Source organism: Punica granatum, chromosome 1 (assembly GCF_007655135.1).
Source record: "Punica granatum isolate Tunisia-2019 chromosome 1, ASM765513v2, whole genome shotgun sequence".
NCBI lineage: Eukaryota > Viridiplantae > Streptophyta > Magnoliopsida > Myrtales > Lythraceae > Punica > Punica granatum.
In genome coordinates this window covers 27,387,443-27,410,525 of record NC_045127.1, presented here as the reverse complement: position 1 = coordinate 27,410,525, position 23,083 = coordinate 27,387,443, and positions in this window count along the sequence as shown.

The following is a 23,083-nucleotide window of genomic DNA, read 5'->3' as shown; positions in this document are numbered from 1 at the left end:
TGGTGATCCGAGTGTTTACCCTTGATGAAAAGCATCGTGTAACCTCCATTAATAGTGGATTGTTGATTCGAAGTTGGTCCTGTGGTTTTTCCCCACATCGGGGTTTTCCACGTAAAATTCTTGGTGTTCTTTTCTTTACTGTTTGTTGGTTGATTTGATTAGTTCCTATCTCGATTACACTAGTAGGGGAGGAAGATTAATCGCTGCGTTATTAGTTGTTGAGCACACCCCTTCCCAACAAGTGGTATCAGAGCCTCGGGTTAGAGAAGTTTGAGTTTTTTCGGTGTTTTCGAGATGGAGGAGTCTACAGGATCTATGTTCAAGTTGAATGCAACCAACTACTCTATATGGAAGTCTCGGATGGAGGATCTTCTGTTTTGCAGGGACTTGTAAGATCCCATTGAAGGGGATTCCGCGAAACCCAAAGATAAGGATGACAAGGCTTGGGAACGCACAAATCGGAAGACTATTAGTTTGATTCGACGGTGGATAGACAATAGTATTTATCATCATGTTGCTCATGAGACAAATGCGAAAGCTTTGTGGGATAAATTGACAAATCTCTACGCGATGAAGACTCCGCAAAATAAGGCCTTTCTCATGAAGAAGTTGATTCATCTTCGTTACCGGGATGGAGGTGATATGGCTATGCACATGAGTAATTTCCAGGATATTGTTAACTAGTTGACGAACTTGGAGATAATACTACCCGATGAGTTGCAGGCTTGTCTACTTTTAGGGACTCTACCGGATAATTGGGACACACTTGTGGTTGCATTGAGCAATTCAGCTCCAAATGGCAAGCTATCGTTGGCCATGGTGACAGATAGTTTATTTAATGAGGAGACTAGAAAGAAAAGCTCTGGGATTTCCATTCGGTCTGAAGCTTTGGTTACTGAACAACGGGGGAGAAGTCAAAGCAAAAATTCCTCTTCCAAGCAATGTAACTCACGTGACTAATCGAGGGGTAGATCAAAGTCGAAGACGAGGAAAGTGTTCACTTGCTATCATTGTGGAAAAGAGGGACATTACAAAAGGGAGTGTAGAGCTCTAAAGAAAAATCAGAATGGCAACGGTGAGAGCAAGAAGGAAGAAGGCACTACAGCAGTGGCATCTGATGGAGAGACCTACATCGTTTGTGATGAAGCCTATGTGAATTTCACGTGTCAGGACTCTACCTGGGTTGTAGATACAGGTGCCTCGTTTCATGTCACTCCTCATTGGGATTTCTTCTCATCTTACACTACCAGGGACTATGGTTATGTGAGAATGGGGAATGGACAGTCATGCAAGATTGTCGGTATTGGTGATGTCTGTCTGGAGACTGAGCTTGGCTACAAGTTGTTTCTGAAGAAGGTGAGGCATGTTCTAGAAATTCGCCTTAACCTAATCTCAACGGGTCAGCTTGATGATGAAGGCTACAGTAACAAATTTAGCAATAGGAGATGGACGCTCTCCAAGGGTTCGTTGATTGTGGCACGGGGTCATAAGACCGACACTCTCTACAGGTTGCGTGCCAGGCACAACTCCGGTCAGGTTAATGTTGCTGAGGATTATCCTATCGAGCTATGGCATAGGAGACTTGGGCATATCAGCGAGAAAGATATTCAAATTCTTGCTAGAAGCAATCTTTGCCCGTTAAAGGTATGCACTTGAGCACTTGTGATCACTGTTTAGCTTGTAAGCAGATGAGAGTTTCTTTCGTTAGAACTCGTCCCCATAGATGCGATCATATACTTGATCTTGTGCATACTGATGTTTGTTTCATGTCGGATAGATCTCTTGGTGGTGCTCTCTATTTTGTGACCTTTATAGATGATCACTCCAGGAAGGTTTGGGCTTACTCTATGAGAACTAAAGATCAGGTGACTGAGATTTTCAAGAACTTCCATGTAGTAGTGGAAAGAGAAACAGGCATGAAGCTGAAATGTGTCAGAGCTGATAATGGTGGTGAGTATAGGGGTCCTTTCGAGAACTATTGCAGGACTCACGGTATCAAACTTGAGAAGACGGTACCGAAGACACCACAGCAAAACGAGCTTGCAGAGAGGATGAATTGCACAATTGTTGAAAGACTTCGTAGTATGCTTTCTCAGGCGAAACTGTCTAAGTCTTTATGGGGCGAGGCAATGAGGACAGCGGTTGATCTTATTAATCTTACACCGTCAGTTGCACTTGATGGAGATGTACCCCAGCATGTGTGGACCGGCAAGAAAGTATCGTACAAGCATCTCGGAGTCTTCGGGTGCAGGGCATCTGTTCACATTCCTTGAGATGAAAGATCAAAACTCGATGCCAAGACAAAACAGTGCATCTTCTTGGGCTATGCACATGAAGAGTTCGGGTATAGGTTTTGGGACCCTGATAGCAAGAAGATCATCAGGAGTAGGGATGTTGTGTTCTTTGAGGACCAGACAATCGAGAATTTGCAAAAGTTAGAGAAGGCCAGAGTAGGCAATCCTCACGAGATCTCTATTCCTGTATCGATTGATGTAGAGCATTCCAGTGGAAGAGGTACCTGGTGAGTATGAAGAAACCACGACTAGGGGTGAGATTCCTCAGGTAGATGATAATGTGACTATGGATGATACAGGCTCGCAGTTACAGTTAGAGCTTGCAGATAATCTACCTAGACGATCTGACAGAGTAAGACGACCTTCTACAAGATATTTGCCTCATGAGTATGTGCTACTGACTAACGGGGGAGAACCTGAGTGCTATGATGAAGCTGTGGCACATGAGCACAAGGAGCACTGGTTGAACGCGATGAATGAGGAGATGAAATCCTTGTCTGAAAATCACACACATGACCTAGTGAAGCTACCGCAAGGTAAGAGACCATTGAAGAACAAATCGGTCTACAGGTTGAAGACAGAGAACTCGCGAGCTCGATACAAAGCTCGACTGGTAGTGAAAGGTTTCAACCAGAAGAAAGGAGTTGACTTCGAGGAGATCTTCTTGCCTGTTATCAAGATGTCATCTATCTTAGTTGTTCTCGCACTGGCAGCTAGTCTAAATTTGGAGATCGAACAGCTCGATGTAAAAATAGCTTTCCTGCATGGTGACTTGGAGGAAGAAATATATATGGAGCAGCCTGAAGGATTTTGAGTTAAAGGTAAGGAGCATTTGGTGTGCAGGCTGAGAAAGAGCTTGTATGGGCTTAAGTAAGCACCTCAGCAGTGGTACAAAAAGTTTGACTCTTTCATGTTGAGCCATGGCTACACACGGACAACTTCAGATCATTATGTGTTCGTGAAACAATTCTCGGATGGTGATTTTATCATTTTACTGTTATATGTGAATGATATGTTACTTGTTGGTCATGATATGAGCAAGATTGCAAAGTTGAAGAAAGAGCTCAGCAAATCCTTTGCCATGAAGGATTTGGGACCGACAAAGCAAATTCTTGGAATGCATATTTCTCGTGACAGATCAAGTGGAAAAATTTGGCTTTCTCAAGAGAAGTACATCGAGAAGATTTTGGATCGGTTCAACATGGGTAATGCTAAACCAATTTCATCACCACTTGCTTCTCATTTCAAACTTAACTCGAAGCAATGTCCTACAAGTGAGAAGGAGAAAGAAGAGATGAAGAAAGTTCCTTACTCATCAGCTGTAGGAAGTTTAATGTATGACATGGTCTGCACAAGGCCAGATATCGCTCATTCTGTTGGTGTGGTTAGTCGTTTTCTCTCCAATCCGAGGAAAGAGCATTGGAATGCAACTAAGTGGATCTTGAGGTATCTCAGAGGAACATCCAAGGTGTGTTTACACTTTGGCATTGGTAAGCCAGAGTTAGTGGGCTACACAGATGCAGATATGGCAGGAGATATCGATTCCCAGAAATCCACTTTGGGATACTTGATGACTTTTGCAGGGGGAGCTATCTCATGGCAATCAAGGCTTCAAAAGTGCATCGCTTTGTCTACAACGGAAGCCGAATACATTGCGGTGACCGAAGGTTGCAAGGAGATGTTGTGGTTGCAAACGTTTTTGCAGGAGTTGAGCTTGAAGCAAGAAAGGTATGTTCTACACTGTGATAGTCAAAGCGCCATTCATCTTTGCAAGAATCCCACTTTCCATTCGAGGTTGAAGCATATCGATATCAAGTTTCATTGGATTAGAAATGTGTTGGAGACCAAGCTGGTGAAGCTAGACAAAGTGCACACTGATGAGAATGGAGCTGATATGATGACAAAACCTCTCGCTAGGGAGAAACTTCATGTTTGCCGAAGTATAGCCGGTATGCTCGAAGCCTCCAAATAGTCGGGAGGGGGAGTCTGTTGGGTATTCCTCCAATTTGGAGGAAGTTGGGCTCAAATCATGTTAGACTTTTATCGGGCTTTAATAAGCCCAAGGACCCACTTTTATTAGGGTTAATTTTTAGCTAAATTAGCTGGGTAAGAGGCGGCGGCTAAGAGGATATCAGATCAGCAAAAGGCAGTACATAATAGAGAGGAACAGAGCTGAAATTCGGGTTATGGAGGGCAGCGCGCAGCCGGAGATCAAACCTCGATTGGGACGTCAAACGAACTCCGATTGGGACGAAATTTTGACAGCAGCTTCACAACACGTGGGGCTAAGTTGTGAACCGTCTTAATTTCTATTCGAGCTCTGTAGGTGCTATTTCAGCTGACTTTGTGAACCACCTGGTGTAGGGACGAATTTGGTGTTGGGTGATCCAAGAGAGTGTTTCTCTTGAGTTTGGTGATCCGAGGGTTTACCCTTGATGAAAAACATTGTGTAACCTCCATAGATAGTGGATTGTTGATTCGGAGTTAGTGCCATGGTTTTTCCCCACATCGGGGTTTTCCACATAAAATTCTTGGTTTTCTTTTCTTTACTACTTGTTGGTTGATTTGATTAGTTCCTATCTCGATTACACTAGTAGGGGAGGAAGATTAATCGCTGCCTTCTTGTTTGGTTGAGCACATCCTGTCCCAACAGATACATGTAAGCATGAAAATGTTGTTGCAACACGCAGATCTTCAGTTTTGGGTCACCTAAGTGACTCGTGAAGAATTTTGCTTTAATAGTACAGATGGGTCCCGTTCTTGGAGGCCTAGATGCGAGGCCTTAAGGGGCCCCCGTTAGCCATGCATGGGCATTTCGAGACTTCCCCGACGATGCCCTAGCAATTCTATCAGTTGCTCGACACGCCCGTCGGCTTTGGACCATTGTCATCCGGATGTCGTAGAGCGACTGCATTTGCAACCCGCTTGGGGATTTCTGTTCAGATTCGATCTGACCATTTCCAAAGCATTATGACTAGACCTTGGAAAGGAATGTCTGGGATTTCAGCTTTGTGGTAGCCTATTGAATGGTGGTTTTGACCCATTTAAAGTTATTCAAAGACAGAGAGGAAAGAGAAAGCTTGGGAAGCACGTTGGCCCGAGCTAAAAGGATACACGGATTCACGCTTGTAGCGAGATGTACCCCTATTTTCCTTCGTCCTTCTGTTTTGTAGGATGTACCGAACTGCTTGGACGGCGTATTCAGTTGCCCACTGTGCTTGAGGAAGGTTCCCTCTTGGACGGTTGAATGGTGTTGGAGAGCCGATCGAGGATCGTGTTGGAATTGATAAACTGGCCACTTCCCTTGAGGATCCCTTGTCCGCACGATGTGTGAGAGACTGGGGAGCAATTTTATCTGTCTCTTGTTTTGCTCTCCTTTTGCTATGGTCACCCACCTCGGAGCCGCACCTCTCAACCTAAAGGGGAAGAGCTCTCCTGTTGCCACAACCGCTGCCTCTCTTTTACCCTAGCTTTTGCCTAGGCCGCCCCAAAAGGAGTTTTTGACATAGCGGGCTCGATTTTTTTATCTCTCGAGTATGCAAGGGCGAAGGTTTTGAAGGATTCAACCTCCGAGTGCATTGTTTTCTGTCTCCATCGAGGAGTTGTGTCCGCTGCTCCCCTTTTGTCGGGGTTTATTGATTTCTCAGGATTGGCGACGCCAAAGTTTTAAATCTTAGCGATGCCCTATTTTGTTCATTGGCGGGTTTTTCCCTCTTCTTTTCTCTCTGTTTTTTTCCTTGCAGCTGGGGTTTGTTTTGTGCCCCATATCTTTGTTTGAAACTCCTCGACTTTGCATCGCCGATGCCACTTTGGTGACTAACGGGGGACCTTCTACAAGATATTCGCCTCATGAGTATGTGCTACTGACTAACGGGGGAGAACCTGAGTGCTATGATGAAGCTGTGGCACATGAGCACAAGGAGCACTGGTTGAACGCGATGAATGAGGAGATGAACTCCTTGTCTGAAAATCACACATATGACCTAGTGAAGCTATCGCAAGGTAAGAGACCATTGAAGAACAAATCGGTCTACAGGTTGAAGACAGAGAACTCGCAACCTCGATACAAAGCTCGACTGGTAGTGAAAGGTTTCAACCAGAAGAAAGGAGTTGACTTCGAGGAGATCTTCTTGCCTGTTATCAAGATGTCATCTATCTTAGTTGTTCTCGCACTGGCAGCTAGTCTAAATTTGGAGATCGAGCAGCTCGATGTAAAAATAGCTTTCCTGCATGCTGACTTGGAGGAAGAAATATATATGGAGCAGCCTGAAGGATTTCGAGTTAAAGGTAAGGAGCATTTGGTGTGCAGGCTGAGAAAGAGCTTGTATGGGCTTAAGTAAGCACCTCGGCAGTGGTACAAAAAGTTTGACTCTTTCATGTTGAGCCATGGCTACACACGAACAACTTCAGATCATTGTGTGTTCGTGAAACAATTCTCGGATGGTGATTTTATCATTTTACTGTTATATGTGGATGATATGTTACTTGTTGGTCAGGATATGAGCAAGATTGCAGAGTTGAAGAAAGAGCTCAGCAAGTCCTTTGCCCTGAAGGATTTGGGACCGACAAAGCAAATTCTTGGAATGCATATTTCTCGTGACAGATCAAGTGGAAAAATTTGGCTTTCTCAAGAGAAGTACATCGAGAAGATTTTGGATCGGTTCAACATGGGTAATGCTAAACCAGTTTCATCACCACTTGCTTCTCATTTCAAACTTAACTCGAAGCAATGTCCTACAAGTGAGAAGGAGAAAGAAGAGATGAAGAAAGTTCCTTACTCATCAGCTGTAGGAAGTTTAATGTATGACATGGTCTGCACAAGGCCAGATATCGCTCATTCTGTTGGTGTGGTTAGTCGTTTTCTCTCCAATCCGAGGAAAGAGCATTGGAATGCAATTAAGTGGATCTTGAGGTATCTCAGAGGAACATCCAAGGTGTGTTTACACTTTGGCATTGGTAAGCAAGAGTTAGTGGGCTACACAGATGCAGATATGGCAGGAGATATCGATTCCCAGAAATCCACTTCGGGATACTTGATGACTTTTGCAGGGGGAGCTATCTCATGGCAATCAAGGCTTCAAAAGTGCATCGGTTTGTCTACAACGGAAGCCGAATACATTGCGGTGACCGAAGGTTGCAAGGAGATGTTGTTGTTGCAAACGTTTATGCAGGAGTTGAGCTTGAAGCAAGAAAGGTATGTTCTACACTGTGATAGTCAAAGCGCCATTCATCTTTGCAAGAATCCCACTTTCCATTCGAGGTTGAAGCATATCGATATCAAGTTTCATTGGATTAGAAATGTGTTGGAGACCAAGCTGGTGAAGCTAGACAAAGTGCACACTGATGAGAATGGAGCTGATATGATGACAAAACCTCTCGCTAGGGAGAAACTTCATGTTTGCCGAAGTATAGCCGGTATGCTCGAAGCCTCCAAATAGTCGGAAGGGGGAGTTTGTTGGGTATTCCTCCAATTTGGAGGAAGTTGGGCTCAAATCATGTTAGGCTTTTATCGGGCTTTAATAGGCCCAAGGACCCACTTTTGTTAGGGTTAATTTCTAGCTAAATTAGCTGGGTAAGAGGCGGCGGCTAATAGGATATCAGATCAGCAAAAGGCAGTACATAATAGAGAGGAACAGAGCTGAAATTCGGGTTATGTAGGGCAGCGCGCAGCCGGAGATCAAACCTCGATTGAGACGTCAAACGAACTCCGATTGGGACGAAATTTTGACAGTAGCTTCACAACACGTGGGGCTAAGTTCTGAATCGTCCAAATTTCTATTCGAGCTCTGTAGATGCTATTTCAGCTGACTTTTTGAACCACCCGGTGTAGGTGACGAATTTGGTGTTGGGTGATCCAAGGGAGTGTTTCTCTTGAGTTTGGTGATCCGAGGGTTTACCCTTGATGAAAAACATTGTGTAACTTCCATAGATAATGGATTGTTGATTCGGAGTTGGTCCCATGGTTTTTCCCCACATCGGGGTTTTCCACATAAAATTCTTGGTTTTCTTTTCTTTACTGCTTGTTGGTTGATTTGATTAGTTCCTATCTCGATTAAACTAGTAGGGGAGGAAGATTAATCGCTGCGTTCTTGTTTGGTTGAGCACATCCTGTCCCAACAGATACATGTAAGCATGAAAATGTTGTTGCAACACGCAGATCTTCAGTTTTGGGTCACCTAAGTGACTCGTGAAGAATTTTTCTTTAACAGTGCAGATGGGTCCCGTTCTTGGAGGCCTAGATGTGAGGCCTTAAGGGGCCCCCGTTAGCCATGCATGGGCATATCGAGACTTCCCCGACGATGCCCTAGCAATTCTATCAGTTGTTCGACACGCCCGTCGGCTTTGGACCATTGTCATCCGGATGTTGTAGAGCGACTGCATTTGCAACCCGCTTGGGGATTTCTGTTCAGATTCGATCTGACCATTTCCAAAGCATTATGACTAAACCTTGGAAAGGAATGTCTGGGATTTCAGCTTTGTGGTTGCCTATTGAATGGTGGTTTTGACCCATTTAAAGTTATACAAAGACAGAGAGGAATGAGAAAGCTTGGGAAGCACGTTGGCCCGAGCTAAAAGGATACACGGATTCACGCTTGTAGCGAGATGTACCCCCATTTTCCTTCGTCCTTCTGTTTTGTAGGATGTACCGAACTGCTTGGACGGCGTATTCAGTTGCCCACTGTGCTTGAGGAAGGTTCCCTCTTGGACGGTTGAATGGTATTGGAGAGCCGATCGAGGATCGTGTTGGAATTGATAAACTGGCCACTTCCCTTGAGGATCCCTTGTCCGCATGATGTGTGAGAGACTGGGGAGCAATTTTATCTGTCTCTTGTTTTGCTCTCCTTTTGCTATGGTCACCCACCTCGGAGCCGCACCTCTCAACGTAAAGGGGAAGAGCTCTCCTGTTGCCACAACCGCTGCCTTTCTTTTACCCTAGCTTTTGCCTAGGCCGCCCCAAAAGGAGTTTTTGACATAGCGGGCTCGATTTTTTTATCTCTCGAGTATGCAAGGGCGAAGGTTTTGAAGGATTCAACCTCCGAGTGCATTGTTTTCTGTCTCCATCGAGGAGTTGTGTCTGCTGCTCCCTTTTTGTCGGGGTTTATTGATTTCTCAGGATTGGCGACGCCAAAGGTTTAAATCTCAGCGGTGCCTTATTTTGTTTCTCTCTGTTTTTTTCCTTGCAGCTGGGGTTTGTTTTGTGCGCCATATCTTTGTTTGAAACTCCTCGACTTTGCATCGCCGATGCCACTTTGGTGTGCTTCACCTCGTGGAGGCTCGTTGTTTCTTGCTAGCCCTATTTTGTCAGGATTGGCTTTCTTAGAAATTTTTTACTCTCGTGCACTCGAAAGCTGAACTTCGTATCATTTGCCATTGCAAGCATTATATGTGAATTTCCCCTGTTCTCTAAAAAGAAAATGTCAAATTGCCCCATGTGGATAGGGAACCGAGGTTGCGCCGGTGCGAGTGTTGATCGGGGATGCCTCGGTCTTCATTTGTGGAAGTGGCCTGTGGCAGGCACCTTGTGCGATGTCTCCGAACATCACTTGTTGTTCTTTGCAGTACGTGCCTCTTGGAGGGTATACGCTGCTGTAGTCACTGGTTGTTCAAGAAAGACAGTTGCATCAATGCTGAATTATTAGCATCTGAAACCCTAAAATGGTGTTCTGAGGATCTAGATGGATTGTGAGATTCCGTTTGAGGATTTAACGTTGAGCGTTGAGATGAGTAGCACTGGGTTTGCCAACCATCCGGCATCAAGTTTCCACGAAAAAGATCTTCGTTTATGAATTTCCGTTGAAAACGAACTTTTCTACTCTTCGGAGGTCACTCGGGAAACTGAAAGAGATATTGCTGTCTGATTTGCCCAATTGCGTATGTCCGCAGCAGTTTTCTAGGCAATGCATGGCTAGCTTAGTTTGCCGATGTTTTGTCAGACCAGTCTTCGGATAAGGTTTTCCGTTGAAAGGTATGTTTGTTCTGTCGTTCGGGAGTCATTAGAGGAGTCTGTATGACTTCTAAAAGACAGTTTGAAGCAATGATCATGCTCTGCATAATTGTTGGACATGATTGTATCTGACATCGGGCATTAACTTTTCTTGGATGAACCGTCATTTTTGGACTTCCATTGAAATGTTGTCTGTATTCTAAAAATGCTCTGTATGGAGCAGTTGATCTACGAAATGTGTTCAGAGACACTTTTCATCTGTTTGACATCGCGATGAATTTTTGAAGCCCAATATTGACTATCTTTTGATGGTCGAGCGGACCATTGGAAAATAGCACTGTCGGTGATGTATTCTGAAAATGCTGGTTTGGATATTGTCTGAGCTGTTTGTTTACTCTGTATGTTGCTGGATGATTCTGTATGTTCTTCTATCATATGCTTGAATTATCTGCCTATCTCTGTTGACTTGAGAATGAATAGTAATTTGTTACTCTATCGAACCCTCTTATGTATCGAAGCTCAAGTCGTAATCTGAATTGCTGTTGATAGGCGTTGCCTGAACTGGTGAGCCAAAATGGGGTGTTGACAGCTTGCCCTTCTTTGACTACGTGCTCAAGTAGAGGATGTAGCCAAAGAGTTAAGAAACACCCCAATTTGATAGCAATGATCGATATGTAACTTCCGATAGCAGTCTTCTCCCTCTTGCTTTGGATATGTGGGATGTTGTGCCTGAAGCATAAATGTGAAGTTCGGGACGGACCCCTGAGCAGAAATTTAAAAGTCGGGATGGATTCCTGACAAAAATTTAAAAGTCGGAACGGACCCGAGGGGACGGAACCCTGAGCAGAAATTTAAAAGTCGGGACGGACCTAAGGGGACGTACTCCTGACAGAAATTTAAGTCCGGACGGACCCAAGGGAACGGACTCCTGAGCAGAAATTCAAAAGTCGGGACTGACCCGAGGGGACGAACCCTTGACAGAAATTTAAAAGTCGAGATGGACCCGAGGGAACAGAAATTTAAAAGTCGGGACGGACCTGAGGGGACGGGCCCCTGAACAGAAATTTAAAAGTCGAGACGGACCCGAGGGGACGGACCCCTGACATAAATTTAAAAGTCGGGAGGGACCCGAGGGGACGGACCCCTGATAGAAATTTAAAAGTCTGGACGGACCCCTGAACAGAAATTTAAAGTCGGGACGGATCCGAGGGGACGGACCCCTCAACAGAAATTTAAAGTCGGGACGGACTCGATGGTATTGCAAGGTGCACTGCATTCCTGAGAAGGCGCACGCCAATTGAAAAGTGCATTGCGATAATGAAAAGGTGCAGAAAATAAATGCTAACACTTGGGAATTGCGTGAGGTGTGGAAGGAATCATTGTAATTCCTCCATCTCTGAGCTTGTTTGTGCTGCAATTGATGTTGTGACAGAATGCTTCACTATTTGTCATCTGCTTGCGATACAACTAAGTGCGTTGAGTGCTATCCTGAAGTCTCTTCGGATGTGGGTGTGAAACCTTGGGTGTAAAACCCGAATGCAGTGGAGCAGGTGTGGAACCCTGACTGTAGTGAAACGGATGTGAAACCCGAATGCAGTGAAGTGGGTCGATGTTGCTTCGAGAGTTATGAGTCATCGGAGACCAATGTTGTTGTTAGAGCGGTTGCACTTTCGCTGAAAGGCGGCTTTGTTGTTTGGCAATTGTACTTTCGCTGGCGATGCCCCGGCCGTGAGATGAGGGATTTTGCCTTATGGGATGTCGCATGCTGAAGGATTCGAGCTCTAAGGTGGAGTACCTACGTGTCCCGAATGGTCGAGAATCAGAGTCTGTCGTAGTTCTAACTTGCTTGTGATACCCGTAATCCTGGCATCATTCGTAAATCATGTGAGAAATACTAACGCAAGATAGGCACAGGTAAGCATAAGAGGCTGTTGCAACACGCAGATCTTCAGTTTTTGGTCACCTAAGCGACCCGTGAAGAATTTTGCTTTGACAGTGCAGATGGATCCTGTTCTTGGAGGCCTAGATACAAGGCCTCCAGGGATCTCCCGTTAGCTACGTATGGGCATATCGAGATGTCCCCGATGACGCCTTAGCAGCTCTATCGGTTGTTCGACAAGCCCGTCGGCTTTGGACCCTTATCATCAGGATGTCGTAGCGCGATTGCATTTGCAACCCGCTTGGGGATTTCTGTTCAGATTTGGTCAGACTCGGTCTGACCATTTCCAAAGAGTTATGATTAGACCCCCAGAGAGGAATGTCTGGGATTTTGGCTCCAGGGTAGCCTGTTAAAGGGTGGCTGTGATCCATTTGGAGTTATCTAAAGACAAAGAGAAAAGAGAAAGCTTGAGAAGCACGTTGCCCCAGGCTAAAAGGATACACGGGTTCACACTTACAATGAGATGTACCCCAATTTTTTTTCATCCTTCTATTGTGTAGGTTGTACCGAACTGCTTGGACGGCGTGTTCAGTTGCCCAATGTGCTTGAGGAAGGTTCCCTTTTGGGCGGTTAAATGGTATTGGAGAGCCGATCGGGGATCGTGTTGGAATAGATTACCTGGTCACTTCCCTTGGGGATCCCTTGCCCACATGATGTGTGAGAGACTAGGGGCAATTTTATCTATCTCTCGTTTTGCTCTCCTTTTGCTACGGTCACCCACCTCGGGGCCGCACCTTTTAACTTAAAGGGAAAGAACTCTCCTTTTGCCACGACCGCCCCAAATGGTTTCCGGTCGTGCCTCTCTTTTACCCTAACTTTTGCCTAGGCCGCCCCAAAAGGGGTTTTCGACCTAGCAGGCTCGATTATTTTATCTCTTGAGTTTGCAAGGGAGAAGGGTTTGAAGGATTCAACTTCCGAGTGCATTGTGTTCTGTCTCCGTCGAGGAATTATGTCTGCTGCTCCCCTTTTTGTCGGGGTTTATTGATTTTTTCGAATTGGCGGTGCCAGAGTTTTAAACCTCGACGATGCCTTGCTTCGCTTGTTGGCGGGTTTTTCCCGCGTCTTTTCTCTCTCTCTTCATTGGTGGGTTTTTCCCGCTTCTTTTCGCTCTGTTTTTTTTCTTGCAACTGGGGTTTGTTTTGTGCCCGTGTCTTTGTTTAAAACTCCTCGACTTTGGAGACTTGTTGCATGTTGTTAGCCCTATTTTGTGAGGGCCGGCTTTCTTGGAAATTTAACTCTTGTACACTTGGAAGTCGAACTTCGTGTCATTTGCCCTTGCAAGCTTTACCGGTGAACTTCCCCTATCATCTAGGAAAAGAAAATGTCAAATTGCCCCATGTGGAATAGGGAATCGAGGTTGCCTCGGTGCGAATGTTGAACGGAGATGCCCCGGTCTTCATTTGTTGAAGTGGGTCGTGGTAGGTGCCTGGTGCGATGTCTCCGATCATCTCTTGCTGTCCTTTACAGTGCGTGCCTCTTGGAGGGTGCACGTTGCTGAAGTCGCTGGATGTTCAAGGAAGACGGTTACATCAATGCTGAGTGATTCGCTCGATTGTCCTTGTCTTCGACTTCATAGGGGGTACCTCATCGTCGGACACCTCCCTCGTCAAAGTATAAGGAAAGGGTCCGAGACAAGTTCTCAAGGAAGCGTGAACTTGCGCATCGCTCTTAGCCTGTGGTCAATGTGTCCCTGTGAAGGATGACAAAGAAGACAATGTATTAGGCGATTATGCGGGGAAATATGTGGTAAGAAATATGGGGTGGTCCCATGGACAAATCCCTTTTTGTCCCGCGCGCGACCCATAAGGTGCCGCGTGCAGGCGACATTTGTTTCCGGGAATCTAGTCATCACCACTCTAGAGTAGTTAGACCGTGACTGGGGTCACATAAACATGTTTTCCCTAGTTGCGAGTAGGCATGCGCAGTCGCCCTAGAGAAGGCTTGAGAAGCCGGGTCCCCTGAGGACAAGAGAGTCGAACAGGTCCGACAGAACTAATAGGGTGTCTTCGAGACCGTCCTAATGCTCCATTGAAGGATTTGTTCATGTCGGGAGCCCATTTGTGGGAATGCATTTAAATTAAAGCAAAAGAGAGTTTAAAGAAGACTGCGCATGTTGTCCCCGTATTCAATCGGCGACCACCACGGAGGTGGATGAGATCCATTCTTTGATCGAAGGCATGATCATGCTGGTATCTCCTGCAATCGAGAGTTGGGTCATGCTCTGTTTATGAAGCTGTCACTTTCGGCCTTTGCAGTGAAAGGATTAGACTTGCTCCTCCAAGTATCATTTGGATGAATTTGAATCCATGTTGATTTTGGATTTTAGATGAGCCTGAAAGCAGTAAATGCAGGGTGTCAAAACCTGAAAGCAGTAGATGCTGGGCTGGAGCCCAAAAGCAATAAATGCAGGGCCGATGGCGAAAGCAATAAATGCTGGGCTTGGGCCTGAAAGCAATAAATGCTGGGCCTGGGCTCGAAAGTAGTAAATGCAGGGTCGAGGCCTGACGCTGGGCCGAAGCCTGATGCTGGGCCAAAGCCCAATGCAGTAAATGAAGGGCCGGAGCCCGATGCAGGTTCGATGCCCAAAGCAGGGCCGAAACCCAATGCAGTAAATGCGAGGCCGGAGCCCGATGCAGGGTCGAAGCCCGATGCAATAAATGCGGGGCCGAAGCCCAATGCAGTAAATGGGGGGCTGGAGTCCGATGCAGGGCCGAAGTCCGATGTGAGGCCGAAGCTCAATGCAGTAAATGCAGGGCCGTAGCCCAGAAGTGGCGCCGAAGCCCAATGCGGTAAATGCGGGGTCGGAGCCCGATACGGGGCCGAAGCCCAAGTCGCACGATTCAAAAGCACGTGATGCGGACTCCAACGAGAGTCCACATTCAGGTCTGTACAGCTTGGCGACTCCGCTGGGAACATACTTAGTGGGTTCGGGCTCGATCCCGTTTGCTTGCTTGCATGTTCATTTATCGCTTTCTGCACTTTCACTTTAAGCACATTTATTTTACGTACATTTACTTTCCTGCACTTGCATTGCATCATTCTAGAGGATTTAGGTACCAACGCCTGAAATCCCACGGGCACCAATTTAGGAAGTTAGGTTAGTCAGAGGTTCTGAGTAAGAGAACGGATCGAGTAGGCTCTGCCACCGAACCGGCCCCCAAAGATCCTCGCTCGATTTCAAGGAATTGACACCCTTGAATCGGGAGCCCCCATCCCTAGTTAGTGGTTTTCCCAGTAGATTCTGGGTTCGTTCCCCAGTGAAGTCACCAAGTTGTAGGGACCCGAATGTGGACTCTCGTCGGGGCCCGCATTGCGCGCTTTTAGATCGCGCGGCTTGGGAGTGTCCACCTTCCCGTGGGGACACGTGACGGACATGCGTGAGAAGGAGTCGCCACTTATCATTTTACGATCCGAAGGTCGAGAGCCGATAAGTTACCTGAGTCTAGGGGTATTGAACACCTAGTTGTTGTTAAGTCATTGATCTGTGCGGAACCGAAAAGTCCGTGTTCAGGGGTTCATGTTACATGCGGGCCTATATCCCGCATGCCCTTTCGGTACTATGATTTGCTAGATTTGCATGTTTTATTATTTACCGCATGAATTAAATTGCACTCGACTCGCACGTTTTGACACCATAAATTTGATGATTTAAACGATGTCGGTTGTGTAACCGAGAGAGAAGTAAACCCGTGTATCGAGGAATTGGTTCACAATCTTGCGTTACAGTTCTTCGAACCATGGAGGTTGAATCCCTGCGTGAACCGAAACCATGAGATCTTGGATTTACTTGTGTCTGGGCAAGCATTAGACCGATTCGATTAATTCGACTCTCGGACCGTTCGCTCACCGATTGGAATTCTTACAGAATAAATGTACAAAATAAAATCCTTACAAAGCTCTCGAAAACAATAAATACAAATTACAAATGGTCGAATTCCAGTCGAATTGCGTTCGATTATTATTCCCCTCTAACTCATTGTGAGTTTAGGGAAAAACCGAAGAAATGAAACTCGATACATGCTCTTACTGAATAGGGCGTTGGACCCTGTGAGTGATGATTAGGGCATTGGACCCTGTTGTACGACGATTAGGGCGTTGAACCCTAATATTATTCGGCCTAGGCATCAAGCTCGACTCGCATGGCAAACATGTGCAGAAAGGTAACACGCAACATGTTAATAACAGACAAAGTGTTTGTTACTGTCAAATGTACGTGTCTTAGCAAGTTTATTGACCCATGGGTGTTTTTGCAAGCAAATGCCATATGCTAAGCAAAAAATCATGCAAAACATTTTACATTCGGCTTTGTTTTGAGAACTTGACAAAAAAAGTCAAATCTCGTGTGTGTGGATTGCTTTTACAATGATTCGGTGTTGTGACACTGAATTACCACTGAATTAACCCAACTTGTGTTTTGACTCTAGATTTTGAACCTAGAGTTCCGCCTAACCATTTTCTAGCGTTTGGTTAGATCGAATGAAATGATTAGTCAGGTAATTGTATTTTTGATACAAAATACCCAAAATGATGTCGTCAAATCACAAAATGATGTTCTTGCCCTTGATTTGAAAATTTTGTTTTCAGAAAAAGAAAACAACACAATACGGATTTGAAAGTATGAGGGTTCTGAAAAGGGTATTAACACCGTTTTGTAATTCGTCGACGCAAGTTACAAATTAATGTCCAGTTTGTGCAAAGTTGTTTAAATTGAATGAATTAATCGTGTGAGCATCCCGATTAATCCGTTCGTGGAATTAATGCTTAAGGGTTGTGCCGAATGCATTAATTATGAAAACGATTCATGACTCGACGACCAAGACGATTCCATAAGGATCGAAGATAGTTCGGTCCAATGACCGAAATTACCCTCGTAATCAAATAGACCCGAATGAGTCATCGATACCCGAATGCATGCATGTTTTGTTTTAAAAATACATTTTCATGCGATATTGCGACGATAATATAAATTGTAAATTACACGAAAACCGAGAACGGACTTAAAACGGGAAGAGGAAGCCTCATGCAACCCGAATAAGCCCATGAAGCTCTCGGCCACTACTCCTTGGAGAGAGAGCTGAGAAGTCCCATGGCCCGAATAGGGTTCCACGAGTTTTCCCCGTCTCATTTCGAATCATTTCTCGCATGCTCAAGCGACAAACATGATAAATGACACGATTAAACTAAAGTCGGTATTGCCATGATTTGAATATGCATTCGAACATGCAAACATGCATAAACATATTATTTAAGAATCGATAAAACAATACCGACTTCATGCACGTAAGAAAATACAATGAAACTCGGGAATCGAACTTGGATCGGGCCAAGAAGATCGTTCTTAATCCGAGGAAAGCAAGTCAAATCTCGGTCACCTCTTCTTGAGGCAAACCCGAGAGTTATTTTGCTTGTTTCGGGTCGGGATGGTCTTCCGAGTGACGATCCAAACGTTTCCCGACATGCTAACATGTTATATGATGACGAGCATGCATAATATAATGTGAAAACGCATAAAAATTAAATCTTGCATATGGAATATGTCATATACTCCATATCACTCCATAGCCATGCAAAGATATAAAAAGCCCTAACTCCTCTAAGTCGAGAATGTTATACCTAGCCTCGGGATACGAGGAAAGAGTCGGGGAAGTGTTCGAGAGTCGGGTGACTCGGTTGAATGCTTGGAAGGATGCTCGGGGGCAAAGGATGCACGTTCAGGCAGGGATGGGCGTGCGGGGCACGTCAGGTGCGCAGTCGCATGGCAGCTCGACTGCCACTATTCACCCCGAGAGCACGGGATGAACTTCCAAGCCTAAAATACACCTGAAACCATAACTTAAAGACTTCAAGTAAAAAAACAAACCAAGGAGGCCGAAACTGGATTTCTCAGATTGCTTTTTGAGTTGCTTAGATGATCCGGAGATCACTATGATCTCTGTTTGTCGAGATTAAGTCTCTAAGGACATGAAAAGTGCATCTGAAACCCTTAAAGCACTGCTCAGGAGGTCTAGATGAGTTGTGTGATTCATTCTGATGATTCCACATTGAGCCTTGAGAAGGCTAGCACTATGTAAGGTAGGCATCCAGCGTTAAGTTTCCCCAAAGAGGACCTCCGGATATGGATTTCCACTGAAAATGGCCTTTTGTGCTCCTCGGAGGTTAATCGGGAAACCGAGAAGGGTTTTGCTGTCTGATTTGCCCAATTGTGTCTGTCCGCTGGAGCTTTCGGGGCAGTACAGGGTCAACTTCGTTTGCCGTTATTCCATCTGACTAGTCTCCGGCTATGCTCTTCCGAAGAGGGGTATGCCCGTTTTGTTACTCGGAAGTCATTAGGGGTGTCTGTATGGCTTCCAAAAGACAATCTAAAGCACTGCTCGTGCTCTGTATGATTGTGGGGCATGGCTGCATATGATATTTGGAATTAACTTTTATCCGAGAAAATGACATTTTTGGACTTCCACTGAAAAGTTGTCTGTATACAGAAAGTTGTTTTGTATAGAGCAGATGATTTGCGAAATGCGTTTGAAGACACTTTTCATCTGTTTGGCATTGATGTGAATTTTTGAAGTCCAATATTGGCTATCTTCTGACAGTCGAGCGAACTATCGAAAAATAGGACTATCCATGTGGTACACTGGAAATGCCGGTTTTGGACATTGTTGAGCTCTCTAGTCATTTTTTTGCCTCTTGGTGACCCCAGGAATCCTTCTGTCATTTGCCTATGTCATCTGCTCAATTTTGCCGACTTGAGGATAAATAGTGATTTCTTGCTCTGCCGAGTCGTTTTCAGTGTTCTTGCTCAAGTCATAGTGAGCCGTTTTCTGATATCATTGTTTGGAATGGTGAGCCAAAATGGGGTGCTGACAGCTTGCCCCTCTTTGACTACGTGCTCGAGTAGAGGATGCAGCCAAAGACTTCAGATGTACCCCAATTTGATAGCAATGATCGATATGGAACTTCCTATAGCAATCTTCTCCCTCTTGTTTTGGATATGTGGGGATGTTATATCAAATGCGGAAATGTAAAAGTCGGGACAGACCCGAGGGGACGGACCCCTGAGCAGAAATTTAGTCGGGACGTACCCGAAGAGTTGCAAGGAGCATTGCATTTCTGAGAAGATGCACACCAGTTAAAAGTGCATTGTGATAATGAAAAGGGGCAGCAAATAAATGCCAACACTGGGGAGTTGCGGAAGGTGTGGAAGGAATCATTGTGATTCCTCCATCGCCAAGCTTGTCTGTGTTGCAATCGATGTTGTGGCAGAATGCTTCGTTGCTAGCCAACTGATTGTGATGCCAGAGTGCATCGAGTACTACTCTGAAGATTCTCCTCTTGGGTTGAGATTGTCGCCCGTCACATGAAGTAGATATGAATCGATCTTGGGGGGACATCTTCCAAGGAGCGCTGATTTGTCGGAGGCAGGCGTTGATGCTGGGATGAAGTCATTTCACTGAAGCCTTACCTCTGTGGCAGTGATGTGTTTGATCTGCCGAAAGCTGGGCTCGTCGCTAGGCGGTTACCTATTGCGTTGCTGGAAACCGGCTTTGTTGTTGAAGAATGATTGTGCTTTGCCGGAGGCCAGCTCCGCTGCTTGGGCGGTCATGCTTTGACCTGCAAGAAGTTCGTCGAAAGTCGGCATCTTGTATTGCGAGACTCGAGCTCTAAGACAGAGCGCCTTCGTATCCCGTGGGACCGAGAATCGGAGTTTGTCATAGTTCATGAAATGCGGTACCTGTAATCCTGGCATCACTCGTAAATCACGTGAGAAATGCAAATGCAAGATAGGCGCAGGTAAGCATAAGAGGTCATTGCAATACGCAGATCTTCAGTGTCGGTTCACTTAAGCGACCCGTGAAGAATTTTGCTTTGACAGTACATATGGATCCCGTTCTCAGAGGCCTAGATGCAAGGCCTCCGGAGGTTCCCGTAAGCCATGTATGGGCATATTGAGACGTCCCCGACAATGCCCTATCAGTTCTATTGTTCGTTCGACACGCCCGTCGACTTTGGACCCTTCTTGATAGGGTACCATAGGGCGGCCGCATTTGTAACCCGCTTGGGGATTTGTGTTCAGATTTGGCCAGACTCGGTCTGACCATTTCCAAAGAGTTATGACTAGACCCCGGAGAGGAATGTCTGGGATTTTGGCTTTGTAATAGCCTGTTAAATGGAGGCTGTGACCCATTTGGAGTTATGTAAAGACGAAGAGAAAAGAGAAAGCTTGGAAAGCACGTTGCCTCAAACTAAAAGGATACATGGATTTACGCTTGCAGCGAGATGTACCCCCATTTTCCTTCATCCTTTTGTTATGTAGGTTGTACTGAACTGCTTGGACGGCGTATTCAGTTGCCCACTGTGCTTGAGAAAGGTTCTCTCTTTGACGGTTGAATGGTATTGGAGAGCCGATCGGGGATCTTGTTGGAATAGAAAACCTGGCCACTTCCGCTTGGGGATCCCTTGTCCGCACGATGTGTGAGAGACTAGGGGGTCAATTTTATCTATCTCTCATTTCGCTCTCCTTTTGCTACGGTCACCCACCTCGGGGCCGTACCTCTCAACCTAAAGGGGAAGAGTTCTCCTTTTGCCACAGCCGCCCTAAAGGGTTTCTGGTCATGCCTCTCTTTTACCCTAGCTTTTGCCTAGGCCCAAAAGGGGGTTTCGACCTAGCGGGCTCGATTATTTTATCTCTCGAGTTTGCAAAGGCAAAGGATTTGAAGGATTCGATCTCCGAGTGCATTGTGTTCTGTCTCCATCGAGGAGTGGTGTTTGCTGCTTCCCCTTTTTGTCGGGGTTTGTTGACTGTTTTTGAATTGGCGGTGCCGGTGCTTTTGGTGAACGTCGGCGTTGCCTTGTTTTGTTTGTTGGCGGATTTTTCCCACTTCTTTTCTCTCTCTCTTCATTGGCGGGTTTTTCCCGCTTCTTTTCGCTTTATTTTTTTTTGCAGCTGGGGTTTGTTTTGTGCCCCTTGGATTTGCTTGAAACTCCTCGACTTTGGATTGTCGAAGCCGCTTTGGTGTGCTTCGCCTCGTGGAGACTTATTGCGTGTTGCTAGCCCTATTTGGTGAGGGTTGGCTTTCTTGGAAGTTTGATTCTTGTGCACTCGGAAGTCGAACTTCGTGTCATTTGCCCTTGCAATCTCTTCAGGTGAATTCCCCTATTGTCTAGAAGGAAGATACAAAATTGTCGTAGGGAATCAGTGGCCGGGGTTGTCCCGGTGCTTGTTGTAGAGGAGGCCTGGCCTTGACGCAAATGACCATGAGCATTCCAACGTCACTTGATGGAGTGACCCACTATGGCAACCTTGAGGTGAACTTCAACCGGGGAGGCCCCAGTGTACGTCGCTTGTCGAGTTGTGTTGGCACGAACTTCACCGGGGATGCCCCAGTGTACGTCGCTTGGAAATGCTTATCATGGGTGGATGATGTCCGAGGTGGTCTCGGTGTGAACGTTGAACGCGAATGCTCTGGTCTTCATCGTCGATGTGACTCGTGGTAGGCGGTTTATGCAACCGTCGCCCCTGACCGTCTCATGTCGTCAATGTCAACTGAAATGGTTGCGTTGATGGCATATGGCTCGCTCAGTTGGTTTTGTCTTTAGCTTTGTAGGGGGTATCTCCGTGCCGAGCTCCTTCCCTGTCAAAGTATAAGGGAGGAGGCTCGAGAGGAGTTCTCAGAAAGGCGTGAGCCCGTGCATCACTCTCCGCCTGTGACTGGCGTGTCCCTGTGAAAGACGACAAAGAGGATGGCGTGTTAGGCGACTGTGCGGCAAGAAATATGGGGTGGACCCATGGGAAAAACCCTTTTTGTCCTGCGCGCAACCCATGGGGTGCCGCGTGCAGATGACATTTGTTTCTGGGAATCTGGTCATCACCACTCTGGAGTGGTTAGACCGTGACTGAGATCACATAAGCATATTTTCCCTAGTTGCGAGTAGGCATGCGCAGTCGTCCTAGGGAAGGCTCGAGGAGCCGGGTCCCATGAGGACAGGTGAGTCGACCGGGTCAAACATAACTAATAGGGCGTCGCAAAGACTGTCCCAATGTCCTATTTGAAGGATTTGTTCATATCGGGAACCCATTTGTGGGAATGGATTTAAATTAAAGCAAAAGAGAGTTTAAAGAAGATTGCGCATGTTGCCCCAGTGTTTAGTCGGCGGCGATGACGGAGGACGGGTGGGACCCATTCTTTGGTCGGAAGCGCGACGGTGCTTGTGCCTACTGTTGCAGGTGGGAGGGTTATGCTCTGTTTGTGGAGCTGTCACTTTCGGCCTTTGCAGTGAAAGGATTAGACTTGCTCCTCGAAGTACCGCTTGGATGAATTTGAATCCAAGTCGATTTTGGATTTCAGATGAGCCTGAAAGCAGTAAATGCAGGGTGTCAAAACCTAGAAGCAGCAAATGCTGGGCCTGAAGCCCGGTGCAAAGTCGAAACCCCAATGCAGTAAATGCAGGGATGGAGCCCGATATAGGGCCGGAGCCGATGCAGTAAATGCGGGCCCAGAACCCGATGAAGGGCCGAAGCCCAATGTGGTAAATGCGGGGCCGAAGCCCGATGCGGAGCCGAAGCCCAAAAGTAGGGCCGAAGCCCAATGCGGGGCCGAAGCCCAATAGTGGGGCCGAAGCTCGATGCAGTAAATGCGGGCTTGATAGAAAAGTGCAAGAAATGTGAAAGCAAAGGTCAATGCTGAGGAATAGCGCAGGGCTCTGCAAAGCGGTGACGCTTATTTGCTTGCAGTCTTGCTCTGTGGAGCAAGGATAGGGACTTAGTGTTGAAATCCCAAGGAACTGGATGAGAGACGTTTGTTGTCTCAATTTTGGTCGCTCAGTATTCAGGCTGTCTTCTTGTTGAGAATTTCCTGCAATGGGAAAAGAAAACAATGAAGGAGCATGAACTGTTTAGGATTTCACTGC